Source organism: Protopterus annectens, chromosome 1.part0 (genome assembly GCF_019279795.1).
Source record: "Protopterus annectens isolate FY-2018-M chromosome 1.part0, PAN1.0, whole genome shotgun sequence".
Lineage (NCBI taxonomy): Eukaryota > Metazoa > Chordata > Ceratodontiformes > Protopteridae > Protopterus > Protopterus annectens.
In genome coordinates this window covers 1,478,607,636-1,478,625,723 of record NC_056725.1, presented here as the reverse complement: position 1 = coordinate 1,478,625,723, position 18,088 = coordinate 1,478,607,636, and positions in this window count along the sequence as shown.

The window sequence follows — 18,088 nt, the reverse complement described above, 5'->3', positions numbered from 1 at the left end:
AGGGGTTAATGTTAAAGCTGGTAAGCTTGTCTATGATGCCAGAGTGGGGAATGGTGTTGAAGGCCTTAGTGAGGTCCAGGTAGGCTGTGTGGACTACCTTCCCTTCATCTATGGCCTTGGTAACTGTTTCAAAGAAACCAACTAGGTTTAGGAGGCAGGATCTGCCTTTAACAAAGCCGAATTGGGTAGGGTCCTGTGTCTGGAGCTTCCCAATGTCTCTGTTTATGAGTTCCATGATAATTCGCTCCATAGCTTTGCAGACCAGGCTGGTCAGGCTTATTGGACGATAGTTCCCAGGTTCTGTTGTGGCACCACCTTTGTGGAGCGGGATGACTGTTGCTGTACGCTATTCTTTGGGTACATAGCCTGTGGTAAGGCTGAGTCTGAACAGTGAATTTAGGTGAGGGTTTAGTTCCTTTTGGAGCTTGTGTAAGGCAGCCTGGTACACCATCCAGTCCCAATGATGGTGTGTTCTTAGCTTTGGAGAGGGCTGTTTTTATCTGCATGTCCGTGATGTCTGGGGCTCTGCATTCTTCTGGGATGGACACAGACCTCTTTGGGGGTGGGGGGGGGGGGTGAAGTTTGCACTAAACTTGTCGGACAGGATGTTGGCAATGTCAGTTGGTTCAGTGTATTTTTTGCCATTTTGCAGTAGCTCAAAGCATATCTGAGAGTTGCCACCTAAATGTTTGATATAGCTAAAGAAAACTGTGGTTATCTTTAGATTCTTTGGCAATTTTTCTTTAGAAACTGGCCTTGGATGATTTTATGAGCGATCGTAGTTTCTTGCTAATAATGATCAGTGATGCCTTTTTGCAATTTTGCTCTATCATGTAGTAGTTTCCTCCTTCTGTTGTATAGCTTATTTATGGCCAAGGACCACCAGACTGGTTTCCTGTTTTTGGAGGAATGAGTCTTGGTTTTACTCGGGATGGCTTGATCCATGCATCCCTGTAGATGCTCATATAATGCACTTGTAAAGGATTTTGTGGATTGGATAGCATTATCCTGTAGCAAGGGGGCTTTGAAACTTTCCACTTCGGTCTTGAGAAGTGTGAAGTTTGCTTTTGAAAAATTTTTCACAGTGGTTTCCTTGACTGGGGGTGGGGTCGGGATGTGGATGTCCAGTGTGATTACTTTATGATCTGATCTTACCAGTGAGGGGTTAACCTCTGGTGTGGAACACTGATCCCCCATACTGGTGATGATCAGGTCCAGTATGTTGTCACCTCTAGTGGGCATGGTGACCAGCTGTTCCAGGGCGTTTGAGTTTATAAACTCTAGGAAGCATTGGGGAAAGGAGTTTGTACTTGAGTAATTCTCCCAGTCAATGTTTGGGTAGTTGAAATCTCGTAATATCATGGTGTTTGGTAGGACCTTTATATTTTCCAGTGTTCTCAGGAATGCTGAGTGAGGGTCCTGAGACAAGGCAGGTGATCTGTAGCAGGCTACGATCTGATATGCAGCTTTGCCCACTGTTAGTTGCACTTGGATGGTCTCTGAGGCCTCGTGCTGTGCCACTAACCTGGAGGTGTGGGTATCCTTTATGAAAATGGATACACCCCCTCCTTTTGTATTTTGGTTCGGGTTTTGGAGCCGAAGCTCGGAGAGATTGGGCTTTCTTTAAGTGGAGCATGTCCAACATCTCTGTGTTTGACATAGCTTTGTATGTTAGGCGGAGATCACATCTGAGTAGGCGATATGCGACAGAGTAAAGCTGGAGTGTTTTGAGACGATCTGTGTAGGCCATGTATTTGAGGCCACTAATCCTCTTTGTGAGGTATTTCTGCAGGCTTTCCAGTTGTTGTAGATGTCTTGTGAGGTACATACCAAAAGGGGCGTTGTACTGTATAATGGATCTAATGAGTGATGAGTGGAGGGGAACAATGACTTCTTTTTCTCCTGCATGAGAAACCTTTTGTGATGAGGTGTGCTATGTCGAAGGATTTCCTGACTACTGTGGTGATGTGATTATCAAAGGAGAGTCTACTGACCACCTGTGTCCCAAGGTCTCTTATCACACTTTCAGTGTTAAGTATACTACTGTCTATGTTGTAGTTCATGGGTACAGAGTTTTTACCAAAGGGGATGACAATGCACTTTTTGGCATTGAGCTTGAGGCCATGGCTTTGACACCAGGCATCTGTCTCAGTGAGGCCCTTTTGTAGGATGTCCACATCGTTAGTAGTTTCGATTATGGCTCCCAGTTTGCAGTCATCTGGGAACTTCATTAGCCAAAGACCTTCTGTGTTAGCCTGCACTTCAGGGAAGTAGATACCAAACAGGACAGGACACAGGACTGAACCCTGTGGTACTCCACTTGTCACTGGTCTGAAGTCGGACTTGGAGTCTGCTACTTTCACAGTGTGGGTTCTGTCAGTGAGCCAGTTGGCAACCCATCTTGTGACATAGGGATTTATACCTACTTAAGTGAGTTTATCTATAATTCCAGAGTGGGGGATGGTGTCGAAAGCCTTGGCAAGATCTAGATAGGCTGTGTGAACCACCTTACCCTTGTCTATGGCTTTGGTGACTGCTTCGAAGAAGTCTATCATGTTTAGGAAACATGATCTGCCTTTTACAACCCCAAAATGGTTGTGGTCCAGAGTTTGGAGATTGCCAATATCTTTGTTTATACGTTTCATGATGATACGTTCCACGGCCTTGCAGACCAGGCTCATCTGGCTAATGGTGCGCTAGTTCCCGGGGTCCGTGGTGGCTCCCCCCTTATGCAGTGGGATAACCGTTGCTGTGCGCCATTTAGCAGGCACAAAGCCTGAAGTGAGGCTATGATTGAACATGGTACTTAGGTGTGGTGCCAGTTCGTTCTGTAGTTTATGTAGAATGCAGCCTGGGATGTTATCTGGTCCCATGGATGCTGTGTTCCTGGTTTGGAGAGTGGTTTTCACCTGTGCAGCCATGATGGCAGCAACTTTGCTTTCTTCCGGTATGGAGATGGGCTCTTTCATGGGTGAGAGGGGGTAAGGTTAGCACTGATCCTATCTGTCAGGATGTTGGCAATATCAGTTGGGTCTGTATATTTAGTGCCATTGTGCTGTAACTCAGAGCAGATCTGAGTGTTGCCATTGTGATTCTTGACATAGCTATAGAATGCTTTGTGGTTGTCTTTAGAATCAGTGGTGATTTTGTTTTCCGAACTAGCTTTGGAGGATTTTATCAGGGATCGCAGCTTCTTACTGAGGCTGACCAGGGAGCTCCTCCACTCATGAGTTTTACCCTCTTTTGCAACAGTTTCTTCCTTCTTTTGTGCGGTTTGTTTATGGCAGGGCACCACCAGATTGGCTTCCTTTTCTTGGAGTATAGCATCTTGGTTCTGTTTGGGATAGCACTATCCATGCACTCATGTAAGTGCTTATAAAGTGCAATTGTGTATGATTCAGTAGTCGTAACTATATTGTCCATCTGCATGGGTGTCCTGAAGTTCACCACTTCCGTCTTAAGAATCATGAAGTTCTCTTTGGAAATATTTTTTAACATGGTTTCCTTAATGGGGGGTGGGGGCAGAATGTGGATATGTAGGGTAATTAGGTTATGGTCAGATCGGACCAATGAGGTGTTGACTTCAGGTGTGGAACACCGGTCACTCAGGACAAACCAAACCCCGTAACCAACGCAAATAACCACAAAGTGAGCTAAATGCTACTCATTGCCAGAAGTCTCAGCCTCCAGATGCACACACTCGAGGCACATCTCAGTATGGAGAATATTGATATCTGTGCAGTAAGATTGTCCTAGTTCAAGGCTCCAGAGAGCACACCAGCACTACCAGGATACTACTCATTCCATACCTTCCAGAATCAGAACCTGGATCATAGCACATAGGGTGGGGATGTATCCATATTCATCAAGGATACCTACACCTCTCTCTACATGCTCTCTACAGGATATGTACCCATAGAATGTTGCACAGTAACGTTCTTCGCACTCCACAGGTGTGGGGTCACAAAAGACCCTTGGCATTCATGCTCTATGAACATGATGAGTCTGATCTGCAAGGCAATGGAGCCAATCATAATGGAAGTCAACAATAAAGACATTGGGAACCTTCACATAGTTGAGCACACCCAGTTTGGCTTTGTCAAATGCAGATCACACCTCCTGAACTGGGGGGATTTCTTTGAGACAGTTACCCAGGCTACAGATGATTGAAATGAGCTCCACACAGCCTATCTATACCTCGCTAAGGCCTTTGACACCATTCCCCAGTCAGGTATCATAGATGAACTCACCAACCTGGGCATGAATCCATACATCACAAGATGGATTACAAACTGGCTCACAGATGGATCCCACAAATTAAGAGTTGCTGGCTACGTCAGACTCTACAACAGTAACAATTGGTGTCCCCTGGGGTCAGTCCTGGGGTCCCTCCTGTTTGGTATAGACTTCTCAAAAGTACATGCCAACACAGGAGGGTTGTGGTTGACTACGTCTGCTGGGAACTGTAAAGTGTTTGGCATAATAGATTCCCCGGATGACACAAATATTCTCCAGAAGGGACTCTATGAGACGGATGTGTGGTGTCAGAATCATGGCCTCAAGCTCAATGTGGAAGAATGCATAGTAACCCCCTTTGGTGAAAACAAAGTACCCACAAACTACCACATAGGTGTTATCCCCTTAAAACTGACAAGGTAATAAGGGATCTGGGGACACAAATAGATAGTCATCTTTACTTTGACAACCATGTTGCCAAAGTGATTGGGAAATCATATGTGGCCCACCTAATCAACAAAGGGTTTGCATCAGGATCAAAAGAGGTAGTGGTGGCCCTCTACTCTTAAGTCATCAGACCCATCATTGAGTACAATGCACCATTTTGTATGTACTCAACTAAGCATATCCAGCAGCTGTAGAGACCACAGATGTACCTCACCAAGAGGATTACTGGCCTCAAACAGTTGTGTTATGCAACACAACTGGTAAAACTAAATCTGTTCTCCGTTGCATACCACCTACTCAGCGGCACATTCTGCCTAACATACAGAGCCATGTCCAACACATAACTGTTGAACATGCTCCATCTACGGATAACAAAATTGAGTCGCACTACACACTCCAGGGATATGAACCTCATCACAACAATGAATACAACATGCTGGTGGGATAGAGTACCATCCCGGACACTTGCCTTACTGTGGAACAGAGTCCCAATGTGCATCAGACAGAGCCCCTCGCTGACACTCTTCAATAGGAACTTTGATGAGTGGATGGGAAACAGACAATTCACACCAGGCATCACATCAGCAGCCCCACTAGAAAGGGGCTTAGGGTACTAACTATTAGAACTAGGGCTTGGTAGACTACCCAATGGGGTGGTGAAAGCTGCACAACTTGCCTAGGCCAATATATGCCTTTGTGAAGATAGTCTACTACATACCTATGAACCTATGTGACAGGTACATGCCTTCAGATAGTAGACGTGTACTTCATTGTACAGTCATGTTGTACAGCAGGCACATGGACCACATACACTGTAATGCTTACAGATACTGGTGGCGGTTATGTACAGTGGGTGAGATGTGCACCTCATGTCTTTTGTGCCATTGGGATGTGTGCTGGGTCGGACAGTCCTGGATGGCTCCCTGTCATGGTTACTCTCTTACACACATCTCTGCCCATCCATCTTTGGCTTATTGTACTGTGTTCCCCCTACATATATATATAGGTACATAGGTAGGTAATAGGCTATCTGCCTGAAGGTATATATTAGTATAGCCAGAGTGTGCAGCTATCACCACACATGGGGTTAGTTCCCTAGGCCTCTGTGTAGTAGAGCTGATGAAGTGATCAATGGTGTGACAGTTCAGTTTCACATACACTCATCAAGGTTCCTCTGGAAGAATGTCAGTTAGGGACTCAGCTTAATGTAGGTTGGGAGCGCGTTCCAAAGCAAGGGAAGTCTGTGAGTTAGTAATATATCCCTCCAACATGTTCTATTTATTGTTGTGATGATGATATCCCTAGAGCATGTGGCACAATGAGCTTAGGTTTACTTCAGATAGCGCATGTACATCAGTTCTGCATTGGACATGGACCTGTCTTTGGGCAGAGATCACCTGAGTAGACAGTATGCAACAGAGTACAGATTGAGTTAAATTCAGTCTGGTTGCATGGGGCAATTGATTGAGGCCAGTAATCCTCTTGTTGAAGTACTTCAGTGGTCTTTCCAGCTGATGAAGGTGCCTAGTCAGATTCATCGCAAGTGTGCAGTGATACTCTCTGATGTGTCTGATGACTGATGAGTAGAGGGAACCTCCTCTGACCTACATGCAAAGACCATAGCAATTTGTGGGAACACATAGCATGATTTTCTAACCACTTTGTGAATGTGTTTCTGGAAGTAGAGATGACTATCCACATGTGTCCATAGATCCCTTATTATTACCTCCATATTTAGAGTGTTGGCACCTATGTGGTATTTGTATGACTTTAGCTCGAGGCCATAAATTTTGACACCACATCTGTCTGACTGAGACCCTTTTTAAGGATGTCTCTGTTGTCCCAAACATCGATTATGACAACCATTTTGCAGTCATCCACAAACTTTGCTAAACATAGCCCTCATGTGTTTGACTGTATTTCTGAAAAGTATACACCAGACAGGAGGGGTCTCAGGACTGAGCCATGGGGGACAGCAGTTGTTACCAGCTTGAACAGGAGACCACAATTCTTACCTTGTGGGATCTATCTGTGCCCCATTTGGCAATCCATCAGATGACATACGTGTTTATGCACAGGTTGTTGATTTTGTGGATACGACATGTGTGTCGGATGTTGGAAAAGGGCTTTTCAAGGTCTATGTAGGCCATGTGGAGCTCATTTCATTGATGTATGTCCTGGGTGACTGCCTTGACAACTGTCTAGCAGGTTTAGGAACCATGATCTGCCCCTGACCAAACCACAATGGGTAGGGTTGGGTGTTTGTAGGCTCCCAATAGCTCTGTTTATGAGTTCCATAATGATGGACTCCATGGCCTTGCAGATCAGGCTTATTAGGCTTATAAGACTATATTTCCCATGGTCTGTTGTGCACCGAAACTTGTGGAGTGTGCCAAACATTGCTGTAACCCATTCAACAGTTTCATATCCTGTACAGAGGGTGAGTCTCAACAGACTGTTCAGGTGCAGGATCTGTTTGTTTTGGAGTTCACATATGACACAGCCAGGGAAACCATGTCATCCCATAGACGCCATGTTTATAGGTTTGGATAGAGCTGTTTAACCATTGTATATGTGATTTCTGGGTTTTCACAATCTCCAGGTATGGTAATGGGCCCTTTTGTCAGCGAGAGGGGGTAAATATGTATGAACCTGTCTGACAAGATGTTGACAATGTCAGTCATGTACATGTATTCATTTACACATTGCACTGACTCAGAACATATATGAGTTTACATTGATATTTATGACATAGCGAAAGATAGCTTCATGGTTCTCTATGGACTCTTTGGCAATATTTTTGCCAGAACATGGCTTGGATAATGTTAAGAGTGCTCTTTGTTTTTTGATGATACTGATCGGAGATTTATTGATCTTCTTTGCATTTTCACTTTCATTGAACAACTTAAGTACTTGTAGTACAAAGTTTGATTATGACAGGTGTCCAATATATTGTATGGATCTGTTTTCATATCACTGTGTGCACAAGGCAGGATTGGTGAATAGTGACAAGTGTCTGGAGTAAGAACTGCAACTGGCAGATATGTGTGGCCCACTGCTGTACTCAGACATGGCCTAAGTATGTGAGCATGCCCAGGATGACCTTTCAGTATGTTGTTGAATGACATTTGCTTTGTTTGTTTAAGTGTGTGAGCATGCCCAGTATGACCTTTCAGTATGTTGCTGACTGAAATTTGCTAAATTTGTTTAAGTGTGTGAGCATGCCCACTATGGGCATATATACTATATGTGTGTGAAAAATCAAGTTGGTTTTTACTTCGGGGCTCACCTTTGTGTTGTACATCGACCGGAAGCACGCTGTGCCTGCAGGGTTTCCATGAGTCAGTTTGCATAGACTTATCAACATTTCTGCATACAGGGGGGACAGCTATTATTTGTACATTTCTACCCGGGGGGCACACCTGATTGTTACTGTGGGTGTACATAGGATGAGGGGTACACCTGACACTTATACACATTTGCTAGGCCTGCACTGCTATGTCAGCTACTCCATTTCAGTCTGTACTGTTGCCTATCATACTGGCTTGAGGCATACCACTGTACAACAGACGTTAGCTTCCAATTACACGCATATTAGTTTGTGACTTCATAGCCTACCCAACCCACATCACACTGCCTGGCCTGCTGTTATCTGTCTGCATAGGCCTGGGGGGAGGTTACTCATATGCCTCTTCAGAGGGCACGATACAGCATTTGTTTGTGTTTGCATTTGTCTACAATTGTCCTGCTGGCTGTGACTGTTAGGTATGTGACCCCCCCAACTGGTATGTGTGAGTGACTTAAGTTGTGTCTGTGCCAGTGAAATGCTGTCATGGCTTAGTAGTTCAGTACTGTGACTATAGTGCACAGTATCCTGAGTTCGAGCCCTGTCACTGCTTTTTATTTTCCTGCTGGGCAGACCTGACTGGTTAAGGGACAGTAAAGTGGATGTGAGTGTGTTTACCCGACTTTGCTCGACTTTGCCCAACATTGCCCGACTTTGCCCAACATTGCCCAACTTTGCCCGACGTTGCGCTGGTTAGCGCGGTGCGCAGCTATGTACAATTGTATTTAAATATGCTCAATACTGATAAAATTTGCTTAGCAGTGCTTTATATTGCTTAAAATAGGGACTCATGCCTCAGGTGGTGCTGCAGAGCTGCCTGTGTCGGATAAACATATTACACTCCCTATACATGTTTGAAAACAGGAAGTGTCAAGTTAGGCATCCCTTTTACTATATGTGCAAGTCAGAGAGAGGTGTCATTTCCAGGGTTCCTACTGAGTCAGTGTATGTGCTATGCTTTGCCTCTTTGCCAAGGCCAGGGCATACTGGGCATGCCTCCTTCTGCCTACTGGGGCAGGCTCAGGTTGTTCCTCCTCCGAGTCACGCTGTGCCTGTGCAGGCCTTGGCAATGGATGGGGGCTGTTTGGCCCTGCCCCATGTTGTTCCTGCTGCAGCTGTTTCTGCAGGATCATATTGTGTAGCATGGTACATACCATGACAATTTGGGTACATGTAGTTGGTGAGTACTGCAAGGCTCCACCAGATGTGTCCAAGCACCGGAACCGTGACTTGAGCATCCCAAACACATGCTCAATTATGTTTCTTGTTTGTGTGTGTGCCTCATTATGGAGTTCTTGTTTGGGTGTGTGTGCATTTCTGATGGGTGTCATCAGCCACGGCTCCAGTGCGTATTCAGCATCCCCCACTAGGTGACCATCAAGGATGTCCCCATTGGCAAATCTCTGGTACAGCTGCGTCAGATGCCAGATGTGGGAATCGTGATAACTTCCAGGGCAGCCAGCACACACATTCATTATTATGCCCTAGACATCGCACACATCCTGGCAGTTGATGGAGTGGAAGCCCTTGTGGTTGATGTAGCAGCTACCCCACTCACTGGGTGGTGCTTTGATGTGTATGTGTGTGCAGTCCATTGCACCCACTACCTCTGGGTATTCTGCTATTTGGCGGAAAAGATACATATTGCTGGCCAATGCCTCACGAGAATTGGGGAAATATACATGCTCACCGACATGTGCTGATATGGCATCCAGGAACTGGTGCAGTACCCTGGATGCTGATGCCTGTGAAATCCCCATCATATCATCAGTTGGTCTTTGGAAGGTACCTGTAGCTAGTATTCTTAGGCCAACACATACCTTGGTATCCACTGGTATGGGTTCCCCTCTGTTGGCCCTGTGTGTGAGGCATGGCCAGCACAGCTCAACAATTTGCTGCAGGAGGTCTCTGTCCATCCTATAGCACTCCAATATCTCCAGCTCATGTAGCCCCTGGTAGGTTACCCTGGGTCTGTACACTCTTCTACGTCTCCTCACTGTGGGTTGCTCAGCAGCATTCACAACATTACCACCCTCAGCACCTTGCACATGTTGGTTTATGATAGCAAGAGCAGCCCCTAACATTTTGTCTGACTTTAAAGTTTTTAAGCTTTCTGTCTTTGTATACTGCAGTGTTGCAGAGTTTTTGGGAAAAAAACAGGGAAGAATGCTGTTTGCAGAGTTTAAAGTGCTGGACTGGGCTGGGCTAGTCTGCTACCTGTGTAATTGGCTGATTCTGATATATTTAACCTGGCAGCTCTGCTAGTTCTCCTTGGTTAACTTCCTACTACTTCTTTTCCTTCCTTTTCCCTTTCTGGTTCCGCCCAGGGCAGCGCCGCGCAAACAAGTGCACACGCGCGCACACGAGCGCACATGCACGCACACTCTGTGTGCACGTTTGCAAGAAATTTCAGATATATTCACAGTGTACGCCTTTGGTTTCTGGTTTTCAAAAAGGACAACTGTAGACACGCCTCTTGCAATCCTGAGCAGCTCAGGGCAAATACAAGACACTGTGCTCCATTAAGCTTACAGCCTTTCTGACACACACCCTCATGATGTTACCTATATTCTACTCTACTACTCCAATACTCCTACACTTACACTCCTGGGACATGGCTCACATGCTGGGGAAAATTGGGATTCACTATCCTTATCCTCATTTGCACAGGATTGCCTATTAATGCATGGTTACATCTCTCACACTGAGCTTCCCCCCCTTAGCAACCACTACTCAGTGGCCATGTTGTCTTCAGCCTGCCATTCACCTGCATGACAGGATAAGCTTTTTAGTGAAAATGGCTATTTTTGGCTCTTTTTAAATTCTTTTCTGTTTTTTTAAAGCACCGCATGTTTGCGCGGTGCTGCGCTACGCTTAAACATCGGAGCTCTGGGGGGAAAAAAGTTAGATTTTAATCATTTTAAACATTTATAAATGCCAATGGCCTTATATTTTGTCATTGGCATGCTTCCTCAACTGTATGCATCCTTTATTTTGAGCTGTCATAGCTCCGTTTAGCTATTTGCAGAACGGTACTCCGTTACCAACGGAGTACATTTCTGCAGGTAACACTAATCTTCCACAGACAGGTTAGCGTTTCCTGGACCGCATATTTACCTCATTTGCATGGCTTTCACCAGCAAATGAGGTAATTTACATACCATGATGCTGTCCGTGCAAGAGTAGTTTTAGCAGCTCTCGTGCATGCCCCTGCCGGCTGTTCCTGGATCGCATGGCAGGCATATTGCCTGTTTGATGTCTTACACTACTTTACAACTCCATGCAAGCTTTCGGAATTCTGGCCCATGCTTAGTTAAGTCAGACAGCCTATTACCTTTCACTGCATCAATTCCAACAAAGAAAAATTGTGCTGAAACATATTCCAGTCTATGCTTGTAAAGTGTACTTCTTTGGCGCTTACAGCTTATGTCACTCAAGTACATTGCAATTCTACTCTTTAGACTTCTAGAGGTCTGTCCGACATAAAATGCCCCACATTGGCAGACAGCCATGTAGATTACCCACTCAGTACGACATGTGATTAAATACCTGATGTCAAAAACTTTAGATGTATTGATTGATGTGAATGACTTAGTCCATGATATCACCCTACAATAAACATAGTTTCCACAAGCATTACTGTCCTTAGGTGTATCATTATGCTCATTACCTTTCGGCCATTCGAACTTCACATATATGTGACTTTTTAAACATTGTTTTTGTATATAGATATGTGTGTTTTGAAGTCTCTGTTTCTTTAATCACAGCAGGGTTTATGGTATGTAAATGTTCATGGTTGCTTTATGGTGAATTCACACTGATGATGCCAGGGGCCGAAACCGGCCACCTGTCTGTGCTGTAGAAGCCGAATGGCCACTATGTATGCCGCCTGAATGTTTGTTCTACTGGAATAAAGCTTTTTACACTTATTTAACTGTTTTTGGGCCCCTTCCTCCTCAGAACATGTGCTACAAGGTTTGATTTATTTGCGAGTGCTGGATTTTATGGTTTTCTGGACTATATATATATATATATATATATATATATATATATATATATATATATATATATATACATATATATGGGTCCCCTTCACATGGTCAACTTTTCACAAAGTCGACTTTCATATGGCCGAGACCATATGATCAACTTTCGAAAAGCCGACTATGGGGAACCGCTGTCTCCGTACAGTGCAGTATGGGGAATTTTCCATCTTCTGCACTGTAGTGTGATCTCGGAGATGGTTTATTTAAGTTACGGGGAGTGGGGGGGTGGAGCCCCCCCATGGGAGGATGCAGGGGTTCTTGCCCCCCTGCTAACAGTTTTAAGGCAAGTGTTTGTTGTGTTTATTTTACATGGTTAGCTTTCTGAAAGTCGATCATATGGTCTGGACCATGTAAAGTAGACCATATATATATATATATATATATATATATATATATATATATATATATAGATAGATATATATAGATATATATATATAGATAGATAGATAGATAGGATCATAGGAGGTTACTAAGCTTATGACCCTGAGGCCCTTCCAAGCCTAGCCAAGAATTTATCCCCAAAAAGAAACCTCATTCAGTACCTGTCGCCCCTGTCAGTGAGGGACACAGGTGGAACCCCTGGGACAAATTTGTGGTTTCCCATCCACTCATCAAGGTTGCGCTTGAAGACAGACAGCGAGGTGCTTTGTTTAATGTGTATGGGAAGTCTCTTCCAAAGACGGGGCAGCATCTGGGAGGCAAACCTGTCTCTCCAGCAGGTTTTGTTGATGTCACATATTAGATTCAGGCCTTTTGAGTGGGTAGTGTGTGAGGAGTTAGATTTACGGATATGTAGCATCTCTAGTAGGGCAGGGTCCAGGATTGACTTGTAGGTGAGACACAGATCACCCCTGAGCAATCTGTATGATACCGAGTAAAGTGATAGTGATTTGAGCCTGTCTGCATAGGACAGGTGTTGGAGGCCATGGTTTCTCTTTGTGAGGTATTTCAGTGGCCTTTCCAATTGGTGCAGATGTTTGGAGAGGTACATCCCAAATGGGCCGTTACACTTAATTATTGGTCTAATGACAGAGGAGTATAGAGAGGTAAAAACTTCCTTTTTCTGGATGCAATCCCTTTACTTATGAGATGAACCAAGTGAAAGGCTTTTCTGACCACTGTCACTACATGATGGTCAAATGTGAGGTTGTTATAAACCTGAGTGCCCAGGTCTCTCACCACAGGTTGTGTGTTTAGGTGGTTGCCATTGATGTGGTAATCAATAGGGGTCGTGTTTTTGCTGAATGGTATGATGCTACTTTTTTTGCATTTAGCTTGAGGCCATGACTTTGGCACCAGTCATTAGTTGCTGTGAGACCCTTTTGCAGTATGTTAACATCATTTGGGGAGTCATTGACAGCACCAAACTTACAGTTATCCACAAACTTGGTCAATCACAAGCCCTTTGTCTTTGCCTGGACCTCTGAGAAATAGATGTCAAACAGAAGGGGTCCCAGGACAAATCCCTGGGAACTCCACTAATGACAGGTCTGCTAAAGGAGGTGGAGGTGCCTATTTTGACTTTGAGGGTCCTGTTAGTAAGCCAGTTGGCCACCCACCTGATGAGATAGAGATTTACGCCAAGTTGTGTTAGCTTTTCGATGATGCCCGAGTAGGGGATTGTGTCAAAGGCCTTGGCCAAGTTAAGGTAAGCTGTATGTACTGACTTTTCCTTATCCAGGTCCTTGGTGACAGTCTCAAAGAACTCACCCAGGTTCAACAGGCAAGATCTGTAGGTGTACTATCAAAGTTGTGCAAATCATTTTTGCGAGTAGTAACTTACTTGAACCAAAATGACACAAGTGTGCACGCCGTTCACTCACAACTCTGAATGCGGTAATGTCAGTATGTTGAATTTGAAATTATTGACATTACCTGACTTACCTGGATGTCCAGAGATGTACTGCCAACATTTTCCAAGGGGGTAAGCCCCCTTGCACTACCCACACCCCCTGCTAATTATATATTCTAGCTCCAAGATCACCCTACAGTAAGGAAAAGGGTAATTTTCCCGATCCCCACTGTAGTGCAATCCAATTGTAAACAGCAATGCTCAAAACCACAAACACAAGCCACGTGTCAACAATTCGGAAGCAACAGGATTTCCAATCGCAATTTTAAACTTTTGCACCTTTACCCTTGATCTTATGAACAACTGTAAGGGGAATTTCAAACATTTGATTATAAACCATATATATATATATGATTATAAACCATATATATATATATATATATATATATACACATACACACACACACGTGTGTGTGTGTGTGTGTGTGTGTGTGTGTGTGTGTGTGTGTGTGTGTGTGTGTGTGTGTGTGTGTGTGCATTTGTGTGTAGCTTGAGTATCTGTATTTGTTTCTTCTTTTTGGAAAGGCTTCATATTCTTGACAGGAGAATACGTTTTCAAATATAAAAAAAATAATTTTACTCCTTTCTGTATTTACTGAATAACACCTAAATTATTATTTTTTAATTTTCATTTAACATTTGTTTACCAGGAAAGTCTGACTGGGGCAGAGCCCATTTTCATCAGAGGCCCGGGGAGAAACCCTCCAGACACATATCTTTGGAATGTGGAAGGAAACCACAGCACCCAGAGGGGACCCACACAAACACAGGGAGGGCATGCAAACTCCATAAAGAAGGAACCCCAGACAAGAATCAAACTGGAGAACCTCTTGCTGTGAGGTGATAACACTAACCGCAGCACCACTGCACTGCCCTTATTGCTATCGGTTTATTATAATAAAATGCAAGGAGATTGCCAGTCATTCTTTTGTGTATACGTCAGACAGTCGTTTAAGATTATGTTGTATATATCACTTGTAGAGCTTAATTAAAGCAATATTTTGACTCATCTGAATTTGGTTTCTCTTTCAAATGGGTTTAGAGGTAGCATCCTTGCAGTCCCTAATGGACACATAATTTATTTATGTAGCTATTTATTTACTTATTTATTTTTCATAAGCACATAATTCAGCTCTTTGGTGTGCATCCCCCATACAATGCCCCTGCTGTTTGGGATGTCTTGTTATGGAAGTTCCCTGCAGAAGTACTGAACGACTTACAGTGATATCATTTTACAGGCACCTTGAAGCAGTGCTTCATAAAGAATCAGGTCACAGATACAGTGGCATACTTACCTAACTTGCTGAGTACAGCTATATATTACCAAACTTTCCTTTTTCGCTCCTAATTGAAGGCTTAACATAGAACTGCTATTCAATGTCTTTGTCTTTCAGTCATTTTTTTGCACCAAGGTCGTGAATGAAAAAGGCCTTTTGTGATGCATTTCACCTACATCTAAAAAATAAATTGTAGAGCAGCTATTGGAGAAGGTAAGACATAATTTAACAAATTATGACAACATACAACTTAACATTCAAAGGAATTCTGTTGGTTATCTATCTACCTGTCTTATCTCTCTCTATTTATTTGCATTTTTTTTACCAGGAAAATTCCTATTAGGCAAAACCCCCTTTCAGTGGAGTCCCAGCGAGAAAAATTCCAAACCATAAAAATTGCAGTATAAGTGGATGACTGAAATCATAAATACATAGAGGAATAATAATAATAATAATAATAATAATAATAATAATAATAATAAGTAAAAAATGCATTTTAAAGGTTTGCATGAAAACTATTTAAATAACTGTATTTCTACTAAATTCAATAACCATATTTATATAAAGCAAAATCGAATGCAGTGACATGCAAAGTGCAGTTTTTGGATCATTTGAACACAATATTTTACTAAATTTAGGGAAGCATGAAGAGGAGGTGTTAAATCAAGAAGAAACATTAAAAAAATGTTAGAGATTAGAATGGAGACATAATGTTGACATAATGAATCATCTTTGTGATAAACAACCCTTATGGTGATCATCTTAAAAGTGAGGCTATAGTGGTAGGTAGAGGGAAACAAACTTGTAAATATTATAATTTAACCTGTAGACGAACATGTGCAGAACATGTAGCATAGGTGATTGAATCCCTGTCTGTGATGCAGATGATCTAAGAAAAAACAAAAGTCTAAAACAACAAATTATGAGGGTGAACAGCCAATGTTAAATGGAGGGTGAGTTTGGCATAATAGTTACTGTAGAGTAATTGGCTGTGTTGTACCTTTAAGAAGCATTTCCAAGGACTGAACATGCATAATTAATTAATAGAGTAATTGGCTGTGTTGTACCTTTAAGAAGCATTTCCAAGGACTGAACGTGCATAATTAATTAATAGCAAAATTAATTTAAAATGGGTGGCGAAAGCCAAACATACTCTGGCTAGGCTTATAAATGCCCTAGGGAAGATAGCCTAGTATGAACCTATGAACCTATATAAATAGCAAGCACGTGCTAGTCTCAGTGCCATTTTGAGAGTGCAGCCAGATATTGAGTATGTATGAGTGTAATAGCTATTTTGTTTATAAGTTTATCTAAGTTAAAGTTATTAAGTCTCAATTCTGATGCGTTTGTACATAATAAAGCTGCTTGAACAGAACCCACAAAGGCTCATCTATTTTATCCTGACTGGACGAGCGACAGTTGCAGTCTTCACCTCATAGAAAGAAGGTACAGAGCTTGATTCATATCTTGGGTTATTGACTAGGCTTAAAATGACCCTTCATAGCAGTTGGCCTTGCATTCAACTATAAACTTATTAACATTCTTGTGGCAACAGGTGCTAAGTATAGGGCTGCCATACACGTGGGCCTGGGTTCTAATACAAGACATTCCAGATATTTTGGCTTTACTGGGAAAGCTCACCCACTCTGCCACAACTTACTGTGTGAGAAAGGTTAGTTTGCTTTTGCTTTCTTGTTTCTTTTGTATTACTGTATTGCCTTTTTCTATTTTGTATACTGTGATTTGTTCTCTTTCTACTGTGTTTTACTTGTATTATGCTTTTAATTGCATATTAAAACTTGGAAAGAGACCACGGCTGTGTTTCTTGTGAGTCACATAGAAATTAGAACAGGTCAATAGTGTACTCTAATGGAGGAAGGCTGCAGTCTGTACTACTACAATGCTGACACCTACCAGACAGCAAGGTGTATGTCATACAGCATCAGGACCAGGGAAGTGTGCTTGGTTCTAACATTCAGCATTCACATGGCAGTTTTTGGGTAGCTTGTGCAGGAATGTGCATACTTACAGGGGAAGGCATATCAGGCTTTCACATCTGTGAGAAGGTACATCAACCTCTGGAGAGAGATTAGAGCAAGGACAAGGAAAAATAACCCTCATATCTGCTTGGATGATGGATGTACAATGACTGGCTCTTGCCTTCATAATGGCAAATGGATAGGCAAGTTTGTGACAGTAGTTATAGGGTTGGTATACACAGTGAGCAGAAAAGGACTTAAAAACATTCAAATGAATTCAGAAAAAGCACTGATACCTTTATCAATATGAATATAAAAACTAGCTAATCCTAATTTGTGACCAGAACTATAGAGCTGTTCAATCAGTATTTGGAGTTCTGTTTATCGCATACAAAAATCCATGGTGTTGGCGATCTGTCTGAAAGTAATGAGGCACTTCTCACTCTGACATACCTCTCACCTCTCCCTCATTTTCCCAAAAATTTTGTTCTTGTCTTCCTCCAAATCTCTCCTAATACTGGTGATTTTGGAAGAAAATGTGGTAGATTACACTTGATGACAATAATTAAAGTTAATAGTACTAATATTTAAAAAAAAACAGTGTTCCTGTTTGTCTCTAATTATTTCTGAATTTGTTCCTGATTCTGGATTAAGAGGATGAGAGCTATGTCTGACCTATTTCATGTTTAAAGCAATAATTTATTTGATTATAAAAAGAAATCTACAGTGCACAACACCTAGGGAAAGTGGAATTCTGATTCCAAAATGTCTGTACCTTGCTGGTGGTATAATTTCTAAAGCTATAGAAAAAAAAAAACAACAATGCAAGAGACTTTTCTTTCTTTCTTTTTTTTCTTTTTTTGTGTGAATCCTTAGTAGAACTACCGTTTACTTGCATGTACACT